We start from the raw sequence: 23,850 nt of genomic DNA on the forward strand, positions 1-23,850 counted from the left end.
GAAAAAGAAAAAAAGAAACTCTCAACAAAAGGCTCACCTCATTTCTCCCCTTTCAAGGCCTCCCGGCTTTGAGAGTGAGAGGATGACTCATTCGGCGCCCACAGTCGCGCTGCAGAGAACATAATTGCTAGCTGGGACATCACCATAGCACCCAGCCATCACATTTGCAGAGCGCTGTCTTGTTTTTGTCAAAGCTCTTTCCTATCTTTTTTTTTTTTCACTGCTACTTCCCCAAGCCCCAGGGAGCCAGATGAGGCATACACCATTACCCCTTCTTTTATAAAAAAGAAAATGATTTATGGCCAGGGTGGGGGTGAGGGGGCGTTTGAGCAAGTTTAGAAGAGACTGATTAAATCCCTTGATCCTTTGATTTCCAAGTTTCTGGAGTGTTCTGCATAAATACCCAGAGCCCCAGAAGAGGCATCAATGTCCCCCAAGTATCTCCTGGCATTGCTCTCTCTCATCTATTAATCACTTGGCTGGGGCCAGACACTGGGTTGAGATTTAATTGGAGACAAAGGAGACTCAGATTCTGTCCTTAAGTATCACAATCTACATATTGATTAGGTCACCACCACACCCAGTGGCCATCCTCAGTTTTCTCTTCTTCTCTTGGCAAAGGGCAAAGTGACCTAGACAATTTCTTTCAGCTGGTGGCATTGAACCAATTTTATATATATATTTTTTTCAGAGCACTTGATTAAGAGTCAGGATATCAGCATTCTCATTTCAGTTCTTCAATTACTTGACTGTATAGCAATAGATTAGTCCTTTCTTTGTGGACCTAGTTTTGCATCTGCAAAATGATGAGGTGTGCGGAGAAGTAGGAATATAGTTGCTAAGAATCATTGGATTAGATCATTTAGGAGATGAATACCATTTGTGATATGTAGGCAGTGCCCTTTTCTTGGGTGAAAGACTGGAGGGTAGGAGCTAACAGGCTCTGCTATGGGACACTTCTTCCTGCTACCTTCTTCCTTAGCTCTGTGAACCATTCCTCAGAGGCAGAGGACTTGAACTTCTTGAAGACCTCAGAAGGACCCCACTTCTACTTCTGCTTACCAACAATATTCAGGAAGCACCAGAATTATTTTGGATGGGAAGCCATTCAATCAAAGCCATTCAGTCATATTCTAGGGTTGAGGATGGATCAGAGAGATGGAAAAAGAGAAAAGCATAGGGGCTGAGGTTGTAGCTCAGCAGTAGAGCACTCATCTAGCACGTGCAAGGCCCTGGGTTTGATCCTCAGCACCACATGAAAAATAAATAAATAAAATAAATATGTTGTGTCCAGTTATAACTAAAAAATAAATATTAAGATTTTTTTAAAAAGAGAAAAGCATAAATAGGCAGAGAGACAGAGGGGGGAGAGATAAGAGGTCAAGAAGGAAAGACTGTGGGAGGCAAAAAGCTAAAGGACAAAGACAGAAAATAGGAAGAGAAAGAGACAAAACAGGAAGACAGGGACAGAGAGAGGGAGAGATAGAAGAAAGAAGGAAACAGAAATGGGAGAAGGGAAGACAGAGAGTAGGGAGAAGGGGAAAAATTGAGAGGGAGGCAGGGAGAGGGAGAGGGAGAGGGAAGGGGAGAGAGAGACAGCAAGAGAGAGAGAGAGAGAGAGAGAGAGAGAGAGAGAGAGAGAGAGAGAGAGAGAGAGAAACATACCAAGTCCCCAAAGGCCTTCTGACAGGAGCTGCATAAAATCCTATATCTTGAAATAATGGAAACCAGAACTGAAAGGATTTAAAAATCAAGGCCAGAGAAGGTTTGACACTTATTCATAGTCACACAGCAACCTCATGGCAGTATGGAAACTCAAACCTATGACTAGAATAAGGTAGCTTAATACAGGTTGGCCTGAGATTCCAGAGGCCTGCAGTTTGTCAGTGTTTCTTTGTAGGACTTCAGGCAATGCACAATGTCTGCCCCAGAGGAAGCACTAGCATCAGAGGAGTACTGTCCTCATCTCCCCATTAACTCTCCCCTGAGGACAAAGACATCCATTCCTGTTAAGGCTGACTGGGGTAAGTCCAGTTCTGTAACACAATGTTTTACAGAAATTAGTAGAAGACTTCATGGAGAAAGTAACTTTTGAGTAGGGCCTTGAAGGATGAAAACATCAAACAATTTTCAAATGGCAACATGTAGTTATCCTTCTTTAAAAATTAAAAATACAGGAAAATATAAAGTGGGTAAAATTTTGATAGATGCAGAAGGAAGTGTTCTTGCTCAAGGGAATACTACAAGGAATAGGAGACCTGTGAGTGGGCACCTGTAGAGAGCTGGGCAAGGTGCAATTTGCCCTCTGAAGGGGAAGGAGCAAGAAAAGGAGCACGAGAGCCCCAGGTTTTGGTCACCCTATGAATGTCAGGTATCTGGGTTGGCTTGTGCTGTCAGTAGGAAGGAAGGGGAGGATTTTGAGCAGGGATGAGACAAGAATAAGGCTGAGCTGTAAAAAGTTTTCCTCTGGCAGTCAACTCAATTGAAGATGGATTAGAGGAAAGATACTGACATCAGGAGCCCTGATAAAAGATCTTTGTTGTAGTCCAGGCAACAGGTAATAAGAATCTAATGTGGTGAGGTGGGGGTGGGTATGGATGCTGGGACGTGGAGAGGTGACTTTCTAAGGCTTCTGTAGATAAATACTCTAAATCTTTAATTAATACCATAGGTGGGGTAGGAAGGAGAGAGATGAGCAAGGTGTCATAACGTACTGCCTCCAACTCCCAGACAACTAGCTGTCTTTTCCTAGCTTCTGATTGGAATGTGTGTGTGTGTGTGTGTGTGTGTGTGTGTGTGTTTTCCGTGTGTCTGCTGCTCAGAGAGTATGTGTGTGTGTTATTTTGTGTGTCTTCCAATGTGCGAGTGCAGCCTCCTGCGTATGCATCTGCGTATGGATGTGCGTCTCCAAGCGTCTAACTGCGTCTGTACCTTGCTGTGTGCGTGTTTTGCCTAATCCACGCTGCGGTTAAATTGATTGGCTAAAGGAATGACTTCACATTGCCTTGCACATCTTTAGGTGCCAGAATAAGCATCCTTTTCCCCCAAACGTGTCTCTGAATTCTGTTTGCTAATCTAGGCTGTGATGAATTTGATTGGTTAAAAGAGCTATTTCGAATTGTCTGTGCTCCATGGCACAGCTACGGCTCGAAATCCAATTACTGCTGGCTGCAGGAATTACCATAATGCGTTTGGCTTGATTTTCCAGACAATAATTTAGGACCTCGCTATTTCTCTATGCAAATCTACCCAGCTAAATGAAACCGGAACTGGGGAGGGTTCTTTTGTTTTGTTTTGTTTTTGTTTTTGTTTTTGTTTTTTCAAGCAAAACTCTGGCCCAATGAGAACACCGCTGCCTTGTGAAGGGAGCCTGCAGGGGGCTGAAGCCCCAAAGGACCCTACATGTCTGATTATGATTTGATTCTACTTGCAGACCGAGGCATGGGATCCACACAGGCTCTAGGTCTCTTATAGAATTCATACCATCTCTTTCATTTCCTTTCAATTTCAATCTGTGAATTAGGGAATGTTTTCATCATGCTTTCCTCTCATCCCCAGTAGCCACCAGTTCTACCAACCATACTAGGCTCTCAATAAATCTTTGTTATTCTGAATTGAATTATAGCTGTTTAAACCAAGGCCCAGAGAGAAAGAATTTATCCAAGCTCTCATAGAGAAATTAAAGCTCAAACCCCAGTTTCTGAATACCCTGTCAATAACTCTTGCAACTATATCATCCTGCTTTAGGATGATTCAGATTCAGACCTCTGGCAGTAGATGGCTTATACTGCTCCGATCAACTGTGGGATTGAGTCCAGTCCCTTTCCCTCTCTGGGTCTCAGCACTCTCACCTGCCCCATGGAAAGATCAGGCTACAAGGTCATGAAAGAACCTTTACAGTTCTGTTTGTGAGAATTTCTGACCAACACTGGGAACATAAAGCAGTGGGCCTTTAGGTGGAGTGCTAACGGGAGGAAGCATTTAGGGACTACTCTGAAGCTGTGTGTCACACTCTCCTCCCTCTCTCCTGACTCCAAATCTCCATTAAGAGTAGTAAAATTATTTTTCCGGTTTGGGAAATCTTTCTCTGACCCATAAGCTTTTGGGTCTCTGGGAAGTGGGACAGCATGTCCGGTCTGCAGCCTCTAATGCCTTATAGGGCAAGAAAGGCCTAAGTGGCTGGCTGGGCAGGTGGGGCATAGTTGTTCTGGAGAAGTTTCTCAGTTCCGGAGGATCTAACCCTGGTGGGGAAGGGGGTGACTGCCACTTAGCTCTGGGTAGGTTGGCAGGCCTGGCTGAGCCGGTGTGTTCTGGAAAGGCCAGGAATGATGTCATGGGACGCTTTGGGCTGCAACAACAGGAAACCACCGAGTGTTTACATTGGCTCTCAGAGCCCAGGCGGCCTGTTTTTTCTACACTTCCTCAGTCTATCTGTTTCCTCTGATTCAAATACTATGAAGAAGGTCTCACTGCACAGGCTAGGGAAATCGGAAGGGAGGCCCAAGAAGAAAGAGCCTCCTTCCCAGCCCAGAGGGGAGATGATTAGGAGGGAAGGCTGGATTTACCCTAACTGGGACCCTGCCAGGGACAAACCTTAGAGGAGGGGAAACAAGGCAATTTGGATGTTCTCTGAGCACTCTACAGCTACACAGAAAGGAACTTCAGAATTCTCCCTACGACCCAGGTTCTAAACTTGGAAGCCATCTTTTTATCTCCTCAAATCCAATCGGTTACTGAATCTTGTGAATTGAATTAGTGGATTTGTGTGCAAAGTGTTGTGCTGTACATGTTTGTGTGGTGGTGTGATACAAAGATGGAAAGGACAGTTCTTGCCCTCAAGATGTTGACAATAGAGTGATAGACATCTCCCATTTGTTCTATTCTCTTCATCCTTAGGGCTGTTGTCCTAGATCAAGACCTCCCATCATTTCCCATCTGTATCCAAGCTTCTCTTAATGGGTCTCCCTGTTTCCAGTCTTTCTCCCTTACATGACTTCTTCATATTATACTAGACTGAATGGCTTACTTCCCCAGCCTCACTCTCTCCAATCGAGTCTCATAAGCTGTACAGCAGGGTGGTTCAGAGTGTGGTCTTGGTCCCATGAAGATCTGAGTTGAATGCCTACCTTACCACTCACTAATGCTTATATAGTGGCCTTGCCTTTCCAAATACCTATTTTTCTAGCCTCATCTTCTTCCCTGGCAAATGAGGATAGTGACTACTTTATAAATCTGTTGGAAAAATTAAATATAATTATGTATAATGCCCAGCACAGAGTTAACACTAGATAAATGACAGCTCTAATTATTATCCCTCACATGTGCTATATCCTTTTCCACATCAACTCTTTTATGCCATTTTAAACAGAATCCTGTCCTATAATGACTATGGTAACTTGTAGGGGGCTTAGAATTCAATAGAATAGCCCAATAACCACATGGAGGATAGTGAAGGGAAACACTATGCCTAAGATTACAAGGAAAATGAATTCCAGAGCCACAACCAGAATACTTTACATATATTAACTCATATATTAACTTATCTCATCCTTACAACTGAAGGTGGGTACCATTTGTTTTAAAATTTTTTTATTCTGATTTGTTATATATGACAGCAGAACACATTTCAATTCATATTATACATATAGAGCACTTTTTTTGTATCTCTGTTTGTATACAAAGTATATTCACACCATTTGTGTCTTCTTCATACATGTACTTAGTGTAGTGATGTCCATCTCATTCCACCATATTTTTTACCCCTTCTCTCCTCCCTTTCCCTCCCTTTCCTTTGCCCTATCTAGAGTTTGTCTAATTAAGAATAAAACAACAATAAGTGTTGGCAAGGATGTGAGGGAAAAGGGAAACTCATACATTGGAGTGCAAAATGGTGCAGCCAATCTGGAAAGCAGTATGGAGATTCCTTGGAAATCTGGGAATGGAACCACCATCTGACCCAGCTATTCCTCTCCTCGGTCTATATCCAAAGGACTTAAAAACAGCATACTATAGGGACACAGCCACATCAATGTTTATTGCAGCACAATTCACAATGACTAAATTGTGGAACCAACCTAGATGCCCTTCAGTAGATGAATGGATAAAGAAAATATGGTATATATACACAATGGAATATTAATCAGCAATACAAGAGAATAAAATCATGGCATTTGCTAGTAAATGGATGGAGTTAGAGAAGATAATGCTAAGTGAAGTTAGCCAATCCCAAAAAAACAAATGCTGAATGTTTTCTCTGATATAAGGAGGCTGATTCATAGTGGGATTGGGAGGGGGAGCATGGGAAGATTAAACAAACTTAAGGTGGGTACTATTATTGAACTCATATAATGGAAGAACAGAAAGGCTCAGATAGGTTATATGACTTATCCAAGGTAACACAACTAGAAATGAGAGATCCAGAATATGAATCAGAATAGACTCACCCTAAGCTGTTGAGCACTTGAAATATGGATAATGTGTGTATCATCATCATCTTCACTGTCATCATAGTTAAATTAATAAGTAATTAACTAAGTAAGCACATACTCTGTGCCAGGCAACTACTCTGAGTGTATCACCTGGATTAATTTATTGAAACCTTACAACTTTATGAAGTAGGCATAGGTACTATTATCATTATTCCCATTTTTCAGGTGGGGGACACAGGCACAGAAAGTTCAAGTGACTACTGGATTGCAGAACTAGAATATAAGCCAAGGCAGGCTGGTTTTAGAATTCAATCTCTTAACCACTACTCTATATTATACAGAAAGTAGCATCTATGGGAGTCAGTGTTGGGTTATATATGGGGACTAAGAGCAGATAAAGATGACTTATGTGCTCCTTGGTCAGGGAACTTTGGTCATACAGTAGGACATTGATCCAACTAGAAATACTGAAGAGAGATATACAGGGAGTAATGTGAAAATTTTGATTTGATTCAAGGTAGAATTTGGTGCATGTGGGATATAAGGGAAGATATTCATTCAATAGAAGGTTGGCCATATGGTTTGGAGCTTAGAGAAGAGTGTAGGGCTAGAAATAGAATATTGGAAGTCATCAACATAAAGACAGTAATTGAAGCCACAGGAAAAGAAGTGATTTCCTTAGGAGAAGTGTGTAGAATACCAGGAAATTCTATATATCAACATAAACTATAGATTCTCTGATAGTGGAATTTGAGATAGAGCAAATACTCCTTTTGAGGGTGGCTGTAGATTGTCAAGAAATAAAGAGAACAAGTAGGGCAAGGAAAAGGGACTGAACTAAACATCATTTTTTTTTTTACCCAATCCTCATTTTCCCCAATCAGTTCTACCTCAGTAGATGGCACTACTATTGACACAACTAGAAAAATGCAGACTAGGGGTCATCTCTTACCTTCGTATGTCCTTCACCTCTCATACCCAACTTGTTATCAAGGTCTGTGGTATGTTCTTTCAAAATTTATCCTAAAAGGGAAATAGGGAGAGGAAGGAGGAGAAGGAAAGAGGAAGAACGGGGGATTGTAATGGATCAAATTATATTCCATGCATGTATGATATATCAAATGTACCCCACTATTATGTATAAATATAATGCACTAATAAAAATATCTTTAAAAAAGAATAAAATTTTATCCTGAATTTAATCTCTGCTCCTCACCTTTACCACCATCACCCTGGTCCAAGCCATCATTATACCTTGCCTCTGTGACTGAAGTAGCCTTCTTCCTGGTCTTCCTGCTTCCAGGATTACTTCCTACAATCAACTCTCAACCCAACATCCAGAGAGATAATGTTAAAACAAAAGTCAGTGCTTCAAACCCCTCAACAATTTCCATGGTTATTCCAGCATACTCAGAACTTATAATTCTATTAAAGATGCCTCAAACTCTCTCTTAGACTCCACACTCATGTTTGATATCTCCTGATAAACCAAAGGCAGCCATATAAGAATGTCTGTTTCCCCTCACTCCACAGCCTGTTTTTCCAAATTTTTCAATTTATAAATATATATACATACACACACACACACACACATATATATATATATATATACACATATACAGGAATTTTTGCATATATATACATATATGCATATATACCTATGCATGTGTGTAATATATATAATATTCCATATATACATGCATATGCATGTATATATCCACATATATGCATGTGTTATTGTAAAAAAAAATTAAAAAATATGTATATATATATATATATATATACACCTGCATGTATGCATGTATAATATGTATGTGGAGTACATATAATATGTGTGTAAATATATATGAAAAATTATGCATATATAAATATAGATGTATATACATATATCGTGCATATGTATACTATATACATGTACATATATGTATATATGTAGTTGTATACATATATGTATATATGTAGATGTACATATATCTACATATATACATATACACATATATAGATATATATACATATATATATATTTATATCCACCATCTATCCAGATAGCAAGCCAAAAATCTCACTTGTCTTTGACTTCTCTTTCTCTTGTTTTTTAATTAATTAATTAATTAATTAACCTATTTCTTTATTGGTACTGGGGATTGAATCCAGGGATGCCTTACCACTGAGCTATATCACATTTTTCATTTTCATTTTTTAAATTTTTGAATCAAGGTTTTGCTAAATTTCCCAGGATGACCTTGAAATTATGATTCATCTGCCTTTGTCTCTTGAGTAGCTGGGATTATAAGCATGCACCCCTGTGCCCAACTGCCTTCTCTTTCTCTATTACTTCTTCCCCTTCCAATCTATCAGCAAGTCCTGCTCCACTCATAATATACCCAAATACATCCTCATCTCTTCATTTACTTCCCACCAATCAGTTTCAAATCTTTATCAACTCTCACTTGGACAACTGCTTTAGCTTCCTAATAGGTCTTCCTTGTTCTGCCTTTCTACTCTACAACCCATTCTTCACAAGGAAGCCAGAAGTACCTTCAGAAAGCACAGGTTATGTCATTTCTCTGCTTAAAAAACTTCCAGTGTCATCCTATCACATTATGACCACAAACCAAATTCTTTGCCATGGCATGCAAGGGCCCACCTGAACTGGAATCTATCTTTTCAACTCCAGCTCCTTTTATTCATTCCTTTTCTCACCACAATCTACCCACCCTGATCATTTTTCTGAGCTTTGAACAGTCCAGGTTTTTTAATACTTTCCTTACTTATCACCTAAATTACTCCTTCCTAAGGTCTCAGATAGTCATTGACTTTGGGAGACTCTTTTCTGGTTCCTAGAATAGAAAATTTCTTCTGCATGTTACTCTCACAGAACTCTCCACTCCTCCCTCATGGCATTCACCAAAAGCTCAATTGTTGGTGTGAATGTCAATTTATTGACTGGATTATAAGCTCTGTGAGGACTTACTGCCTTACAACTCCATCTCAGCTGCCTTACAACTAACACAGTGCCTGGAATATACTATCAATTTATTTGCTCATTTATTCTTTGTGTGTGTGTACACATGCGCCAGGGATTGAACCCAGGGGCAATTAACCACTAAGCCACATCCCTAGCCCTTTTTACTTTATGTATTTTTAATTTTAAAAATTTATTTTGAGACCGGGTCATGCTAAGTTGCTTAGGGCCTTGCTAAGTTGCTGGTGGTGGCTTTGAATTTGCAATCCTCCAGCCTCAGCCTCCTGATCTACTGGGGTTAAGGCATGGGCAACCATGCCCAGCTTCATTCAGATTTTTAAAAAGGTACTTACTATGTCCCAGGCACTGTTCTAGGAGCTTTAGTTTACAAAACAGACATGATAGCTTTGCCCTTGTGAAGCTTACATTTTGGTGGAACACATTCTTGAGTAGCAGGTATTACATCTGATATTTATTGGATCGTGATCCGAAGCCCAATAAATCTGTTAGTTTATTCATATATACAATCAATATCCATTGATTCTTTTCAATGGACCAGGCACTTTGCATCCTCTCATTTAATCTGTGAAACAACCCTGTGAAAAAGATATCATCATGAGCAACATTTCCATGGCAGTTATTGAGGTCAAAGAGCTTTTAGCAATTTGCCTTAGGTCATACAACTAGCAAGGATTCAAGTGCAGGTAGTTTGACCACAAAGCCTGCCAGCTTACTCATCACACTACTACACAAAGACTTTGACAACTCATTTCTGGGCTTAAAATGATACATACAAACCCCTGGAGGGCCCCTAACTCAAAGGGAGACCTTGATAAAATTTAGTCACACAGAAATTTCTCAGCTTAGACAAGGCCTGATACAGCCCCTTTGCATTCACCATTCCTTGTGGTGATAGAGATAACCAGTTTCTCTTTGACAGATGGGGTAAATAGAAACACAGGGTCAGGGAGGGAGTAACCTAACGGTACATTGGCAGTGAAGAAAGATCCTGATATCCTTGTTTTCTTGGGACCATGGAAAAAGCAGTGGCAGGTATAGAATAAGTAATCAATTGTCAATCTTAAGCCTAGATTCCTGGAGAAGGCCCCCACATCCTTGCCTTTACCTGAATCCAGGAGGTTTTTGCTATACCAGATCACTTTTTGCCCTCACTTCCAATTCCTCCTTACCCTGGGAAGAATGCGTAGAAAACAGGGGACAGAAGAGATGCTTTTGTGGTTCTACCTCTCCTACCATAAAGGAAAACATAAAAACAAAACTCCAGTATTGAAAGGTACAAACTAAGGTGGAAGGCAATCATAGCTCTATCAGAGAATCTTTTCTTTAGTTTTGTCTGCACGACCACCTCTGCTATGTGATTCCAAGTGCCACAGTTTGGGTACACAGACAGGACAGTGGAGGATTGTAAATCCCTGGGTATGGCCTATGTGGGTCCTGTTAATGTATATGAGACTGTATGGCATCTGTATATGAGTGAAATGAAAACATGTTGGTATGAATAGAGGGAAGTCCTGGGAGAAAGGAGATAGGGAGGGGGATGTGGCAAAATGAGTGAAAAATCTCAGTGTCCAGTATTATTGCTAGAACACATTTGTGACTGTGTATTCTTGAGAGATGTATTCATACTTGAGTGGGGGGTGAAAGGCATGGCTTATCACACCATGAAGGTTTGTGTGTGTGTGTGTGTGTGTGTGTGTGTGTGTGTGTGTGTGTGAAGTGTTAAGGATGGGGAAGTTTTGTCAGTGTCCTTATAAACTCTGTTTGGATGTGCATGTCAGTTTCTTTGTGGTGTGCAGGGGGAAAAAAAAACAGGCAGTTTGTGTAAGGGAGATATGAGGTGTAAGATATGTAAGAGAAGCCTGGGGTGAAGCATGCAGTATATTCTGAGGGTTGCAGGGAGTACTCTGAGAGGAAGTGTTGGCAGAGTGCATGGTACACAGATTCTGTAGGGTACACATGAACTGTGGGATGGTCTATGGGTTTTAGGCACCCTCAGTGACCTCAACCATGTCTGAACCTCAGCTTCTCTGCTGAAAAACGGGGATAATTCCTGCCCCCACACAGGGTTGTATGAAAATTCAGTGAGTTAATCATTGGAAAGTGTCTTGTACACTGTAGGTATTCAAGAAATGGTTATTACCATATTTTCATTGTGAAGCAATATTACCAGCAACCGTAAACAAATAAAGGCTTATTAAATGTTTGCCAAACCGAGGAGTAAATGACTATTTTCCCTCCTTGTCACCAAATACCCAATTTATAACTGAACTGGGACTTGTATTGGTCCATTATTTTGTCCATGTTGAGTCTTAGAGTTGTGGACACAGAGTTCATGGTGGGAGGGAGTGGGGAATGGAAAAAACAATCAGAGAAATCTCACCAGAAAACAAGGGAAGAACAGTTCTGAGAACTCTCCATGCAACCAAGGAATGAAGTCAAGGAGAGCTCAAGGCAGTGTGGCACCAGGGACTAAGGGATTATGGTAAAGAATTAGAAACATCTAGGTTTCCCATGCCTGCCCTAGACTCTCTTATTTCAAGGCAATTCTTAAGTTTGAGGCTCAAACCTGCTCAGGAGAAGGTAAAATCAGCTCCCTAGGGAGCGGAGGGAAGGGAGGGGATGTCCATTGTCCTGGACTATGAAGTACCTACTTCTACTATCTAGGTCTCCAGGGCCTGGACCCAGGTTTGCTCCAAGTCAGGATTCAGAAAGTGATCACAGAGGACAGGAGACAAAGTGTCAGTCAGGACCACAACAATATTGAGGCTAAAAACTAGGTTTCTTGATTCATCTGACTCCTCTCACTAGAATGTTCTTTACTATTGATTCCCCAGTACCTAGAATAGTACCTAACATGGAGTAGGCCCTATAAATGATTACAGTAAATTACATCATTAAAGCAGTAGGATTTTTGTAGTTGTAGCATATTTTCCAATTTAACTATTTTAAGCATTCTATTCAGTGGTATTAATTACATTCATAGTGTTGTGCAACCATCACCACTTATCTCTTTCTGAAACTTTTTCATCATCCCAGACAGAAACTCTGTAACCATTAAGTAATAACTCCCCACTCCCTGCCTCCCCCTCACTCCACCCTTGGCAACCTATAATCTACTTGTCTCTAAGAATTTGCCTATTCTGGGTATTTCATATAGGTGGAACCATACAATATTTGCTCTTTTGTTTCTGACTTATTTCATTAGCATAATGTTTTCAAGACTCAACCATATTGTATCATGTATCAGAACTTCACTCCTTTTGTATGTGGGTGGTACTAGGGATTGAACCCAGGAGACTCTACCACTAAACTACATCCCCAGCACTTTTTAAACTTTGAGACAGTGTCTCACTAGTTTTCCCAGTCTGGACTCCAACTTGTGATCCTCCTCCCCAGCATCCTGAGTAGCTGAGATTATAGTTGTGTGCCACCCAGCCCTGCAGAACTTCTTCTTTTGATGGCTAAATAATATTCCATTATATATACAATATAAACTATATTTTCTTTATCCATTCATCTTTTAATGGACACTGGAGTTACTTCCACATCTTGTCTATTGTGAATAATTCTGCATGGAGAATTACCATGCAAACATGTGTTTGGGTTTGTTTTTATAATTCTTTGGGGGTACATACCACGAAGTAGGATTGCTATATTATATGATAATAATCTATGTTAAATTTTGAGAAACTCTTAAACTATTCTCTATAGCAGCTGTAATATTTTATGTTCTCATCGACATTGTATTTTGTCATATGTTTATATATATATACTTATTTATGTGTGTGTGATTGAACCCAGGAGCATTGTACTACTGATTTACATTCCCATTTATTTTTATTTTTTTTTATTTTGAAACAGGGTCTCACTAATTTGCCAAGACTAGCCTTGAACTTGTGATCCTCTTGCCTCAGTCTCCCAAGTTCCTGGGATTATAGATGTGCACCACTATGTCTGTCAGGGATAGAATTTCTCCATAATATTGCCATAACTTACTTTCCATTCCTTTTAAGGTTTCAATATTTATTCTTTTTATTTATGTTTTTTGAGATGGGGTCTTACTATGTTGCTCAGGCTGGCCTCAAACTTGCAATCTTCCTGTCTCAGCCTCTTGAGTTGCTGGAATTACAAAAGTGTGTACCACCCACACTTTGTTCTTTATTTCACTTGTGGCAAACTATGCATAAAGTATACCATCTTAATAGCTTTTAGTATACAGTTCAGTAGTGTTAAGGATATTCAAATTAGTGTGCAGCCCAACTCCAGAAACGTTTTCATCTTGTAAAACTAAAACTTTATACTCATGAAATAACTCCCCATTTTTCCCTTTTCCCAGTCCCTAGAGACCATTATTATTTCTTTCTCAATGGATTTAACTACTCCAGGTACCTCATATAAATGTAATTATACAGTATTTTCCTTTAAAAATTTTTTTTTTGCAGTGCTGGGGATAGAAGCCAGGGCCTCACACATAATAAGCAAATGTTCTACAGCGGATCTACATCCTTATCCAGTATTTGTCTTTTTGTGACTGCCTATTTCATGTAGCATAAGGTGCTCAAGATTCATTCATGTTGTAGCATGTGTCAGAATTTAATTCCTCTTTTAAGGCTGAATAATATCCCTTCCTATGTATATATTATATTTTGTTTGTTCATTCATCCCACTGATGGACACTTGAATTTGCTTCTGCCTTTGGCTATTATGAATAATGTTTCTATGACCATGTGTGTATAGTCTTTTCAATTATTTTGAAAATAGAAACAAATTTATCAGATAATATAATAATTTAATTTTTATTTTTTAGGAACTATAACATCATGTTCCAAAGTGGCTACACCATTCAATAATCCCAACAATAATGCACAAATATGTTCCAAATTTTCCACATCCTCACCAATGCTCCTTTCTTTTGGGGTTATAATCATCCTTGTAGTTGTGAAGAAATATCCTCTTGTGGTCTGGGTTTGCAGTTCCCTAATTATCAATGATATTGAGTATATTTATGTGTGCTTAATTGACTAGATATAGATATAGATATATATAGCTGATAAACAGGTGTTTAATGATACATTGCTCTTCACAGGGATGACTACAGAGACTTTAAAAATTAATTTAGGAATTTATAACCATTCATCACAGATCTGAAATAAATTAGTTTCTTACCACAATTACCTTGTAAACACTGCAATCGTTCTTCTCTCCAAAATGATCCTGATATTACATGAAAATAGTTAATGAGGGAGCCAGTAACCTAGATTAATAAACAAAACTATAAGAAAAATGGAAATATAGTAATTCAGTGGTTTGATAAAAGCAGGGGACTCAGTGCCTCACTGTGCTGCTTTGCTCTTACTTTTGCTCTTTTTTGTCTCTTCTTCAGCCCATCCATGTTAGCACTTAATAGGTTTGAATAAGCTATCTGAAACATGTTCACTTCTTTGGAGCTCACCATTGTGATGATCTTCTTTTTCCTGTCCATTGCTCTCAACAGACACTTGTTGTCTGAGGGCTCAACGCCCTCCACAGAACCCTTCCTTGGTGCGGGTTTAGTTCAACCATCATACTTCTTCAAGGTGATGTACATGCTGCTCAACAACCAACATTTCTGGGAGAGCCTGGTCAGCTCCTTTAGGAACTGCTCGCTCTCCAGGAGTACCATCACAGTGTTGCTGGACCTTCCTGGTCAACATAAGCCCCCAAAAGTTGGAGCCTGACATTTTATATTTTATTTGAAGAAATGTAGAAGAGAGTGAGGGAAGGGGTGGGATTGTGGGGATGGGAAGTACGGTAGAATGACACAGACATTCTTATCCTATATACGTGTTTGATGACACTACTGGAGTGACTCTGCACCATGTACAGCCAGAGGAACAGGAAGTTATACTCCATTTGTGTACAATGTGTTGAATGCATTCAACTATAAAATAAATAAATAAATAAAATTTTAAAATAAACATCTATTTAAGTCATTTGTTTATTTTAAAAATTGGGCCATGCTATTGTTTGAATGAGCTTCCTCAAAATCACATGTTGGAAACTTAATTTCAATGTAACAGATGCCTCAGAAGGAAATGAGGAATATGGAAATTGAAGTAAATGCATTCTTGTAACAAAGTGACAAAGGATTTAGTTGAGTTGTGTCCATCCCTATGGGCTTCATGGGAGGTAAAGTTTAAGAATGATAAACTCACTGGGCATGGTAGAGCATGCCTGTAATCCCAGCAACTCCAATGGCTAAAACAGAAGGATTGTGAATTAAAGGCCAGCCTTAGAAATTTACAGAGACTTTGTCTTAAAATTAAAAAACAAAAATAAAATGTAAAAAAGGCAGAGGATGTTGCTCAGTGGTAGAGTGCTCCTGGGTTCCATTCCCAGTACTAAAACAAATAAAAAGAATTATGAACTAAGATATCTTATCTGGTAGAAGAAATTTCCAAGCACAATATTGAGGTGAGAGGGTACCAGGGATTGAACTCAGGGGTACTTGACCACTGAGCCACATCCCTAGCCCTATTTTGTATTTTATTAGAGACAGGGTCTCACTGAGTTGCTTAGTGTCTCGCTAAATTGCTGAGGCTGGGTTTGAACTCACAATCCTCCTGCCTCTGCCTCTTGAGCCACTGGGATTACAGGTGTGCGCCACCATGGCAGCCTCTACTCACAATACTGAAGGAGCTGTGGGCTTCTTTTAACTGCAAACAATAAAATTATAGAGACAAATGATGTAAGGTTTTAATTTATAATTAAAAAGAAAAGAGAGGGGCTGGGGCTGTGGCTCAAGCAGTAGCGCACTTGCCTGGCATGCGTGCGGCCCGGGTTCGATCCTCAGCACCACATACCAACAAAGACGTTGTGTCCGCCGAGAACTAAAAAATAAATATTAAAAAAAATTCTCTCTCTCTCTCTCTCTCTCTCTCTCTCTCTCTCTCAAAAAGGAAAGAGAATTATAAAATTTTGTATAATTCTCAGCTTGGCCATGTAAAGAATGAAAAAAGTAACTTCAGGAGAGGTTAGTAAAGTGTGCCAAGCTGCTAACTATGAAGATTAGTTTGCTTAAAGAGATTTAATATGGATAGAAGGAAGCCAGATTCTATTTATCATGACAAGAAGAGAGTAAAACTAAAATCATCTCAGAGATCTTCAAGGCAAACTAGAACTGTGAGGGCAAAATTTAAAGACAGGTACCCATGTGACCTCAGCATGTGATGCTGTGCAATGCCTCACATAACGGCTCCCTGAATTCTACTGCAGTGCTCCTCAGCCACCCCAGGAGTGGATCAAGGGGTCCCAGGTGCAACTTGAGCTGCATCTTTGTAAGGTACAAATAGCAGTTACTAGAAGCATCCACATGGCATTAATCCTGCAGACACACAGATTTTTCAGGCTGTGGGGCCATGACAACTCTGTCTAGATTCTAATGGATATTACAGATAGCTTAGGTGCCCAAACAGAGTTATCAGAGTGTCAGAGTGGCTATACAAAACCCCAACTAAGGCAATACCAAACAGAATACTGGGGTCAGAGCCAGCTTAGAAACTTGAGAACTGTGGAGTTATCAACATGTAAAACCAGCCTGGGAGAATTAGAGGCACAAGAGTCCACCCTGTGAGAACTGATGTTGGGACTGAGCCCAGCAAAGCTATGGGAGCAAGGAGCCTGAGGCCTTGTGGCCCAACTCCTACCACTATGTGTCTAGAAGGCAACACACAAAGTTAAATCTAATTCTGGAGTATTAATGTCTGGTTGGTTGTGCTGGGCATGGTGGCTCACACCTATAATCCCAGGAATCCAGGAGGTCAAGGCAGGAGAATCACAGTTGAAGGCCAACCTTGGCAATTTAGGGAGACCTTGTTTCAAACAGAAAATAAAAATGACTGGTTTCTGGGTATGGTGATGCACACCTATATTTCCAGTGGCTCAGGAAGCTTAGCCAGGAGGATTGCAAGTTCCATGTTCGCCTCAGCAACTTAGTGAGGCCCTAAGCATCTTAGTTAGACTCTCTGCAACATTTAAAAAAATAAAAAATAACAAGGGCTGGGGATGTTGCTCAGTGGTTAAGTGCCCATGGGTTCAATCCCTGGTATCACTCCCCAAATGACTGGGGATGTAGTTTGGTGGTAGAGCATACCTGGGTTCAATCTCCAGTACCAGAGAAAGGGTGGGTGGGAGAGAGAGTGAGAAAGAGAGAGAGAGAGAGAAGAGAGAGAGAGAGAGAGAGAAGAAGAAGAAGAAGAAGAAGAAGAAGAAGAGGAGGAGGAGGAGGAGGAGGAGGAGGAGGAGGAGGAGGAGGAGGAGAGGGAGGGAGGAGGGGGGGAGGGGGGGAGAGGGAGGTCATTTGCCTTCTTGAACACTTATTTGGACCTGCCACCCTTTTCTTCTTTCTCATTGCTCTCTTTTGGAATAGGAATATCTGTTCTGAGCCCGCCCCACCATTGTAATTTGGAACTAGATAACTTGTTTGATTCCAGAGGCTCATAGCTAGAGGGGATTTATCTCAGGATGAATCATGCCTTGAGTCTCACCCAAATCTGATTATATGTGTGTGTGTGTGTGTGTGTGTGTGTGTGTGTGTGTGTGTGTTTGGCACTGGGGATTTAATCCCAGGGGTGCTCTACAAGTGAGCTATACCCCCATGACTTTTTAATTTTTATTTTAAGGCAAGGTCACACTCAGTTGCTCAGATTGGCCTCAAACTTGCAATCCTCCTGCCTCAGCCTCCCTAGTTTCTAGGATTACAACTGTGTACTACCATCCCCGGCTAGCCCCATATCTGATTTAAATGTGACTCTGGTTTTTGAACTTCTGAGTTGGTGCTGGACTGTTAAGATTTGGGAATATCAGAATAGAATGTACATATTTTGCATGTGAGCAGGAAGTAAGTTTTGAGGGAAATGGTAGAATGCTGTGGTTTGAGTGTGATCTCCAAAAAAGCAAGTGTGAGAAACTTAACCCCCAATGCAAAAGCATTCACTGGGAGGTGGGACCTAATGGGAGGTAATGAGGCTATTAAGGCTCTGCCCTCATAAAAGAATCGGTGCTGTTATTGTGGGAGTGGGTCTGTTATAAGAGGGTGAGTTGAGTCCTCTTTAATCTTTCTTTCATACTCTTACTTCTGCTATGTGATGATGCAGCAAGAAAACACCTGCCAGATGCTGGCTTCTCAATATTGAAATTCTCAGCTTCCACAACTCTCAGCCAATAAATTTCTGGCTTTTAGAATTCACCTACTCTTGGGTATTCTTTTATAGCAGCACAAAGTAAAGTAAGGTAGGTTGTTCGTTTTTGTTATTATTGAGCTGGAGGAATTCTTTATATATTCTGAATATTTGCTACACTGTGGATTTTCAGTGTTCTCCAAGGCTTCGTTCCCAATGAGATGCTATTCAGAGGGGGTGAAAACTTTAAGAAGTGGGATCCAATAGAAGATATTTAGATCATTGGATATGTGCCCTTAAAAGGGATACTGAGATACCAATCTTTCACTCTTCCACTATTTTTTGTTGGTTTGGTTTGGTTTGGTTTGGTTTGGTTGTATCCCAGCCATGAGATGAAGAGTTTTGATCTGCTACATGTTCCTACCATGATGTATTGCCTCAGGCCCAGAGCAATAGACCTTAATGATCATAGACTGAAACATCTAAAACTGTGAGCCAAAATAAACCTTCTCTATATTATTTTTTCCCATTTTTTTTTTACTGAGGATTGAATCCAAGAGTCCTTGACCACTGAGATACATGCTACATCCATATCTCTCCCTTTTTAAAAATGTTTCAGACAGAGTCTCACTAAGTGACAGAGGGAGCTCTGAAACTTGTGATCCTCCTGCCTCAACCTCCTGAATTACTGGGGTTACAGTAATGCATCACCATCCCCAGCAACTTTTTCTCTTAAATTGATTGTCACAGGTATTTTTTACAGTGATGAAAAGCTAACACAGTAAACCCTTATCACTTATTTTCTTATTTTATTTTGAATGTTGTCTTTTCAGTTTCTTAATAATATTCTTTTGATTGTTTTTAATATCTTTATTTTGTTTATTTATTTTTATGTGGTGCTGAGGATAGAACCCAGGGCCTCACATGTGCTAGGCAAGCGCTCTACCGCTGAGCCACAATCCCAGGCCTTCTTTTGATTTTTTATTTTCCATATTTTAATTAGTGCATTATGATTGTACATAATGATGGGGTTCATTGTTATATATTTGTACATGGGCACAATATAAGAGTATAATTTGACCAGTATCATTCCCCAGTGTTTTCCTTTTCCCTTCCCTCCTCCCTCCCCCTGGTCTTTTCCCTCTTCTCTACTGATCTTACTTTGATTTTCATGAGATTTACCCTCCACATACACCTTTCTTTTCCTTTTTCCCCTCTTCTACATGAGAAAAAAACATAACAACCCTTAACTTTTTGAGTTTGGCTTATTTCACTTTACATAATGTTGTAAAGTTCCATCCATTTTCCTGCAAATGCCATACTTTCTTTTCTTTTCTTTCTTTCTTTCTTTCTTTCTTTCTTTCTTTCTTTCTTTCTTTCCTTCTTTCTTTTTGTACTGGGGTTTGAACCCAGGGGTGCTTAACCACTAAGCCACATCCCCAATCCTTTTTATTTTGAGACAGTGTCTCGCTAAGTTACCTAGGGCCTCACTAAGTTGCCAAGGCTGGCTTTGAATTTGCAATTCCTTCTGCCATGGCCACCTAAGCCACAGGGATTACAGGTGTGTGCCACCACACCAGCTTCATTTTCTTTATGACTACATAAAACTCCATTTTGTATATATACCAAATTTTCTCTCTTGATAATATCCTTTGTTGCATAAAAGCTTTAAATTTTGAGGAAGTCCAATTAATCTATTATTTTCTTTTCTTAAATTTGATCTCATTTCTAAGAAACCATTGTCAAATCCAAGACCAAGAAGATTTGCACTTATGTTTTCTAAGACTTATAGTTCTTACTTAGATTAAGAATATATATATATTTTATATATATATATATATATATATATATGAATGGATCAGCAATCTACGTAAGAACTTTATTATATATAATATATAATATATTAATATATATATAATTTTAGTTGTCAATGGATATTTATTTCTTTATTGATATGAAGTGCTGAGAATTGAACCCAGTGCCTCACACATGCTAGGCAACTGCTCTGCCACTGAGCCACAACCCCCACCCTGCTGATCCATTTTGACTTCATTTTTATACATGGTATCTCACTAAGTTCCTCAGGCTGGCCTCAAACTTTGGATTCTCCTGCCTAGGCCTCCTGAGTCACTGAGCTTACAGGTAGGCACCACCAGGCCTGGCCATAGTTGAGGATTTTCACAACTAAATTCACAAGGAATATTAGGCTTAATTTTCTTTACTTCAGATGTCCTTATATGGCCCTAGTATCAGGGTAAGGTTGGCTTCATAGAATGAGTTGGAAAGTGTTCCTTCCTCTTTTTTTTTTTGGAAGAGTTTGAAAAGGATTGGCATTAATTCTTCTTTAAATGTTTGACAGAATTTATCAGTAAAGCCATCTTGTTCTGAACTTTCCTTTGTTGTTATGCTGTTTTTAAACATTGATTCAATCTTTTTACTTGTTATACGTATATTAAGGTTTTATATTTTATTTTCAGTCATGTTAAGGTTTTATATTTTATCTTGAGTCTCCTCATGTTTTTAGAAATGTGTTCATTTTATCTAGGTTATTTAATTTGATGGTATATACTTGTTCATAGTATTATACTCCTTTTTATTTTTTAAGTTTGTTAGCAATGTATCCACTTTCATTTTTTATTTTACTTACATGTTATTCTCTTTTTGTCAGTCTGACTGCAAGTTTGTCAATTCTGTTGAACTTTTCAAGAAACTTTAAGTTTAATTGATTATCTCTATTGTTTTTGCAGTCTCTGTTTAATCTCTGGCCTTTATTATTTCCTTTCTTTTGTTAAATTTGTGTTTAGTGTACTTTTAAATTTCTCATCAACATGAAATTAGGTTACTAATTTGAGTTATCTTAATGTAGATATTTATAGCTATAGATTTCCCTCTGATTGGTTCATTTTATATGTTGTTTTCATTTGCATTCATCTCTAAGTATGTTCTAATTTCCATTGTGAATTCTTTTGTGACCCATTGGTTAAGAGCATGTTGCTTAATTTCCATATATTTTTTAAAAGTTTATAGTTTTCTTTTTATCATTGATTTCTTGCTTCATTCCATTGTAATTTAAAAAGATATTTTGCAGGATATCAATATTTTAAAAATTTATTGGGACTTGTTTTATGACCTAATATATGGTCTATTCTAGAGTATGTTTCATGTGTGCAGGAGAAGAATATATATGTGGTTGTTGCTGGGTGGAGACTTCTGTATATTTCTGTTAACTATTGATAATGTTACTTAAATCTTCTATTTACTATTTGTCTTCTGTCTAGATATTATATCCATTATTGAAAGTAGGGCATTTAGTCTTTCATTATTATGATTATAGAACTGTGCACTTTTCCCTTCAATTCTGTTATTTATCTCATATTTTTGGGGTTTAATTGTTTGATGCATATGTTTTAATTGTCATATATTCTTTTGAATGTGTGTCTGTGTGTGTTTGTGTGTACACGAGTGGTACTGAGGATCAATCCCAGATCTTTGTATATACTAAGCAAACAAGCAATCTATCACTGAATTCTATCCCCAGGCTTTGTTGTTGTTATTTAATTTTGAGATAGACTTGGTTAGTTGCCCAAGCTAGCCTTGAACTTGTAATATTCCTGTCTCAGCCTCCTGAGTAGCTGGGATTAATTAACCACCACACCTGTTTAATTATTATATTCCTTACGAATGATCCTTTTTATCAAAATATAACTTCATGGAGGGATCCAACATGGCGGCCGGCGAGGAAGCAGCGACTCCAACGTCTCCACTTTAACGGGATAAGAAAGACCCACCTGGACAGCTGCAGCCTACATACGGAGGAACTCCTAGCAAAATTCCCTTTAGAGGAGAGCAGCCGTGATCTGGTAGGTTTATTGGAAGTGACAATTTGTCCCAGAGAAGTGGATCTTGGGCGGCCACTCGGGCACAGAGGTCTAGTCCGCAGACATTAGCCACCCCGGCAAGGGGCTCCCCCGGGAGGCCTAGCTCTCCCTTTGCAAGCAGCCACCCCACCTGTCCGGTTCCTAACCACGTGGCCACAGCTAACCAGCTCCACAGGTGGCAACGCGGGTGCAGAAGTCAAGTCCCGGAGCCAGAAATCGCTTTTGCAAGCGGCGGTTACCCTGAACGGCTTGGGCCGCCCCGCCCGAACCCGCAGTGGGCCTCCGCCATCCGGGCTCCCCCTGAAGGCATAGCGCTCACTCTGGGAGCAGCTGCTTCTCCCTCCGGGTCCCTAACCACGCTGCCACAGATAACCGGCTTCACAGGTGGCACTGTGGCGGGTGCAGAAGTCAAGTCCCGGAGCGGCGGTTACCCTGAGCGGCTTGGGCCGCCCCGCCCGAACCCGCAGTGGGCCTCCGCCATCCGGGCTCCCCGGAAGGCATAGTGCTCGCTCTGGGAGCAGCTGTTTCTCCATCCCGGTCCCTAACCACGCGGCCACAGCTAACCGGCTCCACAGGTGGCACCTTGGCGGGTGCAGAAGTCAAGTCCCGGAGCCAGCAATTGCTTTTGCAAGCGGCGGTTACCCTGAGCGGCTTGGGCCGCCCCGCCCGAACCCGCAGTCGGCCTCCGCCATCCGGGCTCCCCCGGAAGGCATAGCGCTCACTCTGGGAGCAGCTGCTTTTCCCTCCGGGTCCCTAACCACGCGGCCACAGATAACCGGCTCCACAGGTGGCACCGCGGTGGGTGCAGAAGTCAAGCCCCGGAGCCAGCAATCGCTTTTGCAAGCGGCGGTCACCCTGAGCGGCTTGGGCCGCCCCGCCCGAACCCGCAGTGGGCCTCCGCCATCCGGGCTCCCCCGGAAGGCATAGCGCTCGCTCTGGGAGCAGCTGCTTCTCCCTCCGGGTCCCTAACCACGTGGCCACAGCTAACCGGCTCCACAGGTGGCACCGCAGTGGGTGCAGAAGTCAAGTCCCGGAGCCAGCATTCGCTTTTGCAAGTGGCGGTCACCCTGAGCGGCTTGGGCCGCCCCGCCCGAACCCGTAGTCGGCTGCCGCCAATTTCCAGCGAAATCGAGGGGCTCCAGACAGATTTACATCATGCAAAGTTCGGCTGCGGGAGCTCCTTTTCTCCGCACGGAGGGGCGCATAGCCTGATAGGCAATCGCCCTGCGGCTGGAGTCTGTGGCGCGCACTGGGGAGCGGCAAGGTGCCAGAGCGGGGGGAGCAAAGATACCTGCGGCCCACTGGAAAGACAGGCCAGGGGGTAAATTTCAAAAACACAACAGTTGCACCAAGCAGAAAGAAACTCGAGCAGTATGAAAAGACAAGGAAAGAAAGGACTA

The 23,850-nt window shown here is 40.8% G+C and overlaps 1 pseudogene; it reads right to left on the reverse strand.

Moving 5' to 3' along the window:
* Nucleotides 1-14,713: 14,713 nt before the first annotated feature.
* LOC113175235 (signal recognition particle 14 kDa protein pseudogene) lies at nucleotides 14,714-15,076 on the reverse strand (annotated as a pseudogene).
* Nucleotides 15,077-23,850: the final 8,774 nt, after the last annotated feature.

Source organism: Urocitellus parryii, chromosome X (assembly GCF_045843805.1).
Source record: "Urocitellus parryii isolate mUroPar1 chromosome X, mUroPar1.hap1, whole genome shotgun sequence".
Classification (NCBI taxonomy): Eukaryota; Metazoa; Chordata; class Mammalia; order Rodentia; family Sciuridae; genus Urocitellus; species Urocitellus parryii.